The 7891-nt window shown below is 44.7% G+C and overlaps 1 long non-coding RNA gene across 1 annotated transcript; it reads right to left on the reverse strand.

Annotated features, from left to right (window-relative positions):
* Positions 1-2092: 2092 nt before the first annotated feature.
* LOC126501706 (uncharacterized) lies at positions 2093-3147 on the reverse strand. Its single transcript, XR_007591781.1, has 2 exons — positions 2999-3147; positions 2093-2247 (listed from the first exon to the last, which is right to left on the reverse strand). It is a non-coding gene; the product is annotated as an uncharacterized lncRNA (long non-coding RNA).
* Positions 3148-7891: the final 4744 nt, after the last annotated feature.

The raw sequence follows: 7891 nt of genomic DNA on the forward strand, positions 1-7891 counted from the left end.
GAGCAAGCAGTTGGTTCTGTATTTCGAGGTAAAAGTATGTGATCCCACTGGCTCCACATGCTATCCAAGCTACTTTGATTGCTTGGTAAGTACCAAATCCTATGTATCTTTCTATGTGTATATGCCATGTATGTGGTGCCTGTGGGAGTCAGAAGACATCAGATCCTCTGAAGCTGGAGTTCCAGGCACTTGTGAGGTCCTCAGTGTGGCTGCTGCGAACTGAACTCTGGTCCTCTAGGAGAGCAGCAGGGCTCTTCATCACAAAGCCAGTTCAGCTCTGCATGTGACCTTCAGAGTGTGCGTCTACACAGACAGCGATAAAGTTGGCGTTACTCTTGGGGTTGCATCAACGCACCTTTCCATCCGCTTTGTTTGCTCTGGAAGCGTCTTTTCATCTTCCTGGGGACCAATCTTGCTCGTCCGTCCTTTACATTCGCCCCCCCCCCCCCAGCCTTTTTAAAAGACATGTTCCCACCTCAGACGCTAATTATTAAAATTGCATGATTCGCCAGACAAACACAACTCAGTAGTGGTATTTGAGCAACAAATCAATGAGCAAATATTGATGCAACACACATGCCACATGAGCGTGACACCATCTGGGCTTCTGAGCATGATTTAGACAGGAAGACAGAGCGTCTCTGCCTTTAAATGGCTCAAAGTCTAATTAGTAGAAGACTGGCGGAAGAGCGTGAGCACCCTTACACCGGCTTTCACAGTTGCTGCCATTGTAGCGTTGGCTTCCCTTTGTGCTTTGTGTCATCGCCCAATGTCTTGCCACAAGCAGGAAAGTGTGCTGAGGGCTGGTACATGGGGACTATAACTTAGTCTGGGACCTCAGGGAACTTGGAGAACAGGCTTGCTGTCATTGCCCTTGTGGTAAAATGAAATGATGATTTTAGCTTATTCAGAAATGAGTAAGGTAGTTACATAGACTACTTATGCGTAAATGGCAAGTTTTGATACCTGGATGCTGTAGAAAGATCGTTCAGTGTCGGTAACTGGTTGATCTGTCCTCTGGATATCTAAGTGGTAGAGTAGGTGAGACATAGAGTGCTGGAAGGAATCATAATAGATTTGAGAGTTTTGCTTATTAATAATGATGACGATGATGATGATGGTGGTGATGATGATGATGGTAATGTTGATGATGATGATGGGGATGATGATGGTGGTGGCAATGATGATGATGGTGGTGATAATGATGGTAGTGATGATGGTGGTGGTGATGATGATGGTAATGATGATGATGATGGGGATGATGATGATAGTGGTGATGATGATGGTAGTGATGATGATGATGATGATGTTTCATGTGGCTCAGGCTGGCCTCAAACTTGCTACATAGCTGAGGATGACTTTGAACTCTTGATCCTTCCCAATACTTGGGTTACAGGAATTCCTGGTTACAATCTTATCCCTCATGTAGATGGTATAATGCAATTATAGTGACCGTTTGTGTTGATATTGGCATTTCCAATTCTAGAGTTAAGCTAGACTTTGTAACTTACCAATTGAGCAAAATGACACAAGTTACATAAACTCTATGGGCATCCACTTACATGTCTGTAGAGAACAGAGTGTAAGGAATATTCATGCAGTCCCATGTGATGTGAGGATACAAATGAAAAGATTCATTTAAGACGAAAAGATTGAGAGAGACACAAACATTACAGGTTGCAGTTGTTAGTATTGTTGGGTGCAGGGGATTAATTTCTGTTAAACACCAGCTTCAAGGTGGTTTTTCTACTTTGGAAGATAATTGTGGCTGCCCCCCCCCCAAATACGCATTCATTGGGGTTCAGATGTAGTGAGACAGAGAAGTATGTCTCATGTCTCTTGAGACTGATCATTGCTAAAGAGAAATCGTGTGTGAGCTTGTAGTTCTAGAACACTTGCAACAAAATGGGCTTGGGCTTAACTTTTACGATGCTGGTAGAGATGTGTTAAAGCGGGCTGTGTGGGTGTGGATTGCGTTGGGGTGGGCTACTCAGTCTAGGGGTTGTAACCCACCCCGCAATCAGTTACTCCAGGGTCTCGGAGGGGCGCTACCTGGAAGGGAATGAGCTAAGACAGAAAAACGAGACCAAGCAACTTTGTCAAGGCCTCAGTTTATTAGGGACGGGTTACAGTTTATATATGGTAAGGGATGAGGGGCAGGGTACGGGATCTCGCAGGCCGCGTGGTTCCGGTCACGTAGCTCGGTTACATTCAGACAGACAGGCCAGAAGTCACAAGTGGCCACACCTGGTTCCCTGGATAGCTGGAATGTGAGGCGGGTTCAGCTAAGAGATTGCTGCTAATTGGGTGAGGGGCATTCTGCAGACTCCCCAGGGTGATGGTTCCTGTAATGATTGTTAGAGGGGAAATGGCTCCTGACATGTGGGTACCTTATTTTTGTCTCCCTGGTTGAAATCTCAAATCAACCAATAGGAGACTTTGTTGGCCCTTTCATGCTCATTCATCTCTGTAGTTAGGCATCTCTAGTGATGTTTTTGTTTATTTTGTTCATGGCATAACTCTAATGCCTGGGCCAGGGGCTGGTTAGTAAAACATGCACTATGGATTTTTCTTAAATAACAACTGCTGACACTTTGTCATATTTACATATGTTAGAAGGTCCTTTGAAATCTTTGGGTTTTTGCTGTTGTTGGTGTTGTTTTTTCTTTGTTTATTTTGTTTTGTTTTCAAGACGGGGTTTCTCTGTGCAGCCTTGTGTGGATTGCGTTGGGTGGGCTACTCAGTCTAGGGGTTAGTAACCCACCCGCAATCAAGTTATTCCAGGGTCTCGGAGGGGCGCTACCTGGAAGGGAATGAGCTAAGACAGAAGAACGAGGCCAAGCAACTTTGTCAAGGCCTCCGTTTATTAGGGACAGGTTACAGTTTATATATGGTAAGGGATGAGGGGCAGGGTACGGGATCTCGCAGGCTGCGTGGTTCCGGTCACGTAGCTCGGTTACATTCAGACAGACAGGCCAGAAGTCACAAGTGGCCACACCTGGTTCCCTGGATAGCTGGAATGTGAGGCGGGTTCCGCTAAGATTAGCAGTTAATTGGGTGAGGGGCAGGTTTTGTCAATAGAACATAACTATGGGTGTGAGGTTCTCTGCAGACTCCCTAGAGTGATGGTTTCTGTAATGATTGTTAGGGGGGAAATGGCTCCTGACAGCCTTGGCTGTCCTAGAACTCTCTCTGTAGACTAGACTGGCATTGAACTCACAGAGAGCCCCCTGCCTCTGCCTCCTGAGTGCTGGGATTAAAGGCTTGGAGGCATGTGCCACCACTGCCCAGTTGGTGCTCAAAAATATTAGTAACTAAGAAATAATTACCTTTAGGTTCTCACTGTTCAGTAGGTAGAAAGAAAAACAAAGAGACAGTGACAATTGTGTAGCATATTGAACAGGGGGATTGTAAGTGTGCCAAGAGACCTGGGGAAAGGGCAGTAGCTTCACCAAGGTGACGGTGACGTTTGGTATAATGTGTCCTTCCTTTAGAGTAGGGGGATGTTTGCGCTAGCATTTCATCAGAGCAGCTGTGACCACTTGAGGAGGCCTAGAGACTGAACCTCATGACTCTTAGTGTTTCCTCATAGAAGGTGGAGTTGGATGGGGTTTGTCCTTTGACCCTTAGCTGAGGTTCTGGCTGCTTCCTCCTGCATCTCCTGGTCAGTTATAAGCAATTCTGCCTTAATTGCATGTGACCTCCTGGTCTTAGAGGTACTACAGACTGTGGTGGACTAACTGAAGAGGAGACTCCATTCATGGCGTTGTCCATCCATGCTGAGTGAGACTTTCTGGTAGTGTGTCATCTGGTAGCATGGGGTCATTTATGCTCCTGTAAGTAACTTGTCATGCATGCCTGTAAGGAATCCCAGGAAGCTTGCTGCCTCTCCAAGTTGGACTTCAGTAGCAAAGCACTTTGGTTTTATGGCCAGGGCTCTGCTCTATGAGAAGGAAGATGTCTGCTTATATCTCCCTAGGGAAAGTGTTCCCACAAGAGACTGTGGGAATTCTTAGTTCCTGGAAGAAGATTCATTGTAGAGAACTGAAAAATAATAATAAAAACTGATAAAGAGGGCCAGCTTGTTCTTTCATTATCACCATATAAGAATCATCTCGCAGTAAAGGTTGTCACAAGTCGCCTTCAGGTCTGTCACAGTCACCTGTCACCTGCCACCAGCTCACCTTGAGTTACTTGTCTCTCTGAAAGCTGATCCTCCTGGCTTATAAGTAATAATTTTTCAGATGTGTTCTATAAGCAAACAAATCTGTGGGAAGACCTTCCACTTCTAACTACACGGTCCACCCTAGACAACCTTGGAATAAAATGAGATTTTTTTTTTCTTTGTGATCCACAGGTATTTGGAAGAAACTCTCTCATTCTTTCAAAGCAAGATGGTCTTTTAAAAAGTATCTGCTCCATCCAAAAATTCAATCTTGGGTCAACTTCACAAACTCGCGTTTGTGAAGCATCATCAAAGAATGACCTTCCAGCCATTGAAAAGCTATTCTTAATCAAAACTTGAATTGAGTTCCACCATGTTCCTTTGACTATTTTATTTTGATCTACCAGTGAGTTACGATTATATAGTTTTGATTGCTCCTAGACTTGCAAAAACCAAACAGAGCAAAGCAATAGTGCTGTCTTGTCCCAGTTGGCTCCCTCCCCAGATTCATAGCCTACTTACTATCAGACATTGTTGAAATGTTATCTTCTCAATAATGTGTGATATTTTAGATGCTTTCCAGATTACAAGGTGATCACGTTATGTTTCCTTATTTTTCCATCTATTTAAAATAAGCAGGGGTGGGGGAAGATTGGATTCAATATCCACATTAAAAATTCAGCTCAAGAGAGCTCAGAATTGCCCAGCATAAATTTTCATGCTCAGGGAACCAGGTACCTAATGCTCTTCATGTAGCTGAGCCCACCAAAGTGGCTTATTTCCCCAGCAGGATCTCCACCATTGATTTTTGTAGAGTAAATCATAACAGCCTATTAACATCCCATTATGCTGAGCATCGCTCTAATAGGGAGCATCGACAAGGTCAGAGAGCAGAAGGAGACTTGAGGATGCACTCCTCAACAGAGGGTTGAATGGAAAATGAAGATGTGGAGCCAGCTTCGTGGGTGTGTGTCTTTTATGAGAGCTCCCGCGTGAGATGGGGTAAATCTCGAGAAGGCAAAGCAAGGCTGTGTCTGACTTCCTGCCAACTGGCTCAAGAAACAGTAGACCATTGGAATGTTCTATTGCCGCCTAATGCTTTCCTATTGAAGTGAGATGCTCTTTGAGCAGAGTACTTGCGGAAATAAATTTAACAACTGGAGAGCGGTGGTGTCTTGTGAGGGTGTGCAGGTGCTCACCAAGCAGGGAGATCTGTTGCGGGGCCCGGGATAGCACACTAAGCAGCAGGAAAGAACTGTTCCTACAGTTTTCACTATTTTCTGGAGCCAGTGGGTGATCCCTAACTGACGTTGGGTTGATCCTGGCGGTTGAATAGTGTGGCAGTGTCTTGGTAGAATCTAAAGGAAAAGGAGCTCTAAACTTGAGAATTTAGTTACATTAATAGTAAAGTTTGTGTTTGCTAATAGAATGTTAGCGTTTGCTTTTGTGCCAAATACTTGCACTAGGCTATGAAAAAACCCTCCCTGAAGACACAGCTCCAGAAGGCTCTACTACCTATTAACTGTAGGCTTCAGAGCAACTCTGTAAACATCTGAAAGAAACTTAAAGTCAATCTGACTTCACGCCTTCAGTCCTGGATTAACCGTTCATTGTTTGGGTGGGGGTGGGAATTGAGCGAGAAGATAAGAATCTCAAGAATGTTAGAGGAAGGAGAAGCCAAACAGAAGGATTATCAGGAGAAAATGGTGTCTGGAAAATGGAGGGAAGAGATAATGTCCAGAAGGAAAGAGTGGATCAGCCCTATCACCTCCCTCAGAGAAGGCAGGTACAGATAAGCTCACCAAACTGAGTCACTGTGATGCAGACTTAATTGGTGACCTCCGGGAACCTTCTGGTGGTCCTGGGAGGAGGGGGGGGGAGTCTGTTTGTGGGGCTGGTGCTGAAGATAGGAAAGAAGCAGATTCAATTCCAATCCAGGATTCTCTGGGAGAAAGGGTGGATTAGAGAAGTGAAGAGGAGTGAGTTTCTAACTGTACATCCTGGAAAATGTACATTCTGTACATTCTTCAATCATTCTGGACCTTAATTTCCTTGTCTCTAGAACAAGGTAGCCTGAATGGCTCGAGGGATTCAAATGAGTTGAAGCAACAATATGGGAAAGAATCTTTTTGTTTGTTTGGTTTTTGTTTGCTTGTTTTGTTTTTCAAGACAGGGTTTCTCTCTGTAACAGCCTTAGTTGTCCTGGAATTTGTTTTGTAGACCAGGCTGACCTCGAACTCACAGCCTGACTAACCTGCTTCTCCCTCCTGAGCCCTGGAATTAAAGGCATGAACCACCACGCCCAACTTGGAGTAGATTCTTATCAGATCAAAGTCTTAGAGCTACTGTGAACATTCAATGATAATTTAAAAGAGAAGCTACTCTTGTTTGCACGTGTGTGTGATTTTAAGAAAATATTTACTTTTCTATTAGCATACAAAATATTAGATGCCGGTTTGGTAGTTTTGACTAAAATTTGTTTTAGGTGATTCTTCTCCCCCATCTGTTTCCTCCCTCTCTGAATGCCTCTCTCTGTAGCTCAGTCTGCCCTGGAACTCACTATGTTCAGGCTGGGCCCTGCACTCACAGCAATTGCCCCTTCTCAGCCTCCTGAGTGCTGTGGTTACAGGTATAAGTCACCACTCCCAAATTCTTTTTTTTTTAATTTATTTTTCATGACACTAAATGCAAAATGTATTATCTTAAGTATACAATTCATTACCGCAAAGCATATTTGTATCTTTGAATACCGGTCTTGGGATATGGAAATTCTGAACACAACTGAACAACCATCCATGATCCCTCTTCCTTCCACCCCCGCCCCCCCCTTTGCTCTTCGGTCCCTGTGTTTGATGCTGTAGTGCTTCCCGTTGAGTGTATAGCACAACACACGTCTTTGTAACTGGCTTCCTTCATCTTAGCGCGTCATCCACAAGGCTCGCTGGCATTGCAGGATAGCATCAAATGCCTGCCACATTTTGTTCATCCATTTAGTAATGGACATTTGGCTTCTAGCCACATCCTGGTGATTGTTATTGTGAGTGATGCCCCGTGGCCATGGGTATACATGTAACTATCCTCTGTACAAAGCAAGTGACAAGTTCCTCTGCTGTGTGGCTGGTCACAGCTGATGTGAGGCTACATCCTGCAGTGGAGGCAGAATAGCATTCAGGGAAAACATGGATGAATGGCTGCTTCCCTTAGGACATAGACTTATGACCTACAAGACTGATGCCCTTACTGAATTATTTTCCAATAAAGAAAGAAGGGGTTTCTCGTTAGTTTCCTTTTAAGATTTGCATTCGAGAGGAAGCCAGGTATCTCCTTTCCATCGTAGTGGGCACAGAAACATTTGTCTGCACTGTGCAGTTTATTTGCTTACGTCATAAAGAGCCTTGGTGATGGAGGACTGGGGGCTTCTAGGCAGATGAGGAACTCTTTGCAAAAGTCCTTCTGTGACTCACTGCAAAGCTTAGGCTCAGCAGCTGGCTGGGCGTGGTCCCTCCACCAATGCTACCAATCACATCCCAGGGCTTCCAGCTTTCGCCTTGTTTAGTTGCTATTTCTTCCCCCACTATGGAATGTTGGGAAGAACACAGCATTGTCTTGCCATGTTTTTTTTTTCCCTCAGTCTTTTAAAACATGGCTGTTTCTATTCCTATTGCTTAGATTTTGCGGACAGTGTCCTGTCATTTCAGATTCCCCCCCCCCCCCCCCCCCCCCCCC

This window comes from Alexandromys fortis, unplaced genomic scaffold (assembly GCF_014885135.2).
Source record: "Alexandromys fortis isolate MF-2015 unplaced genomic scaffold, M_Fortis_MF-2015_v1.1 scaffold_5, whole genome shotgun sequence".
Taxonomy (NCBI): domain Eukaryota; kingdom Metazoa; phylum Chordata; class Mammalia; order Rodentia; family Cricetidae; genus Alexandromys; species Alexandromys fortis.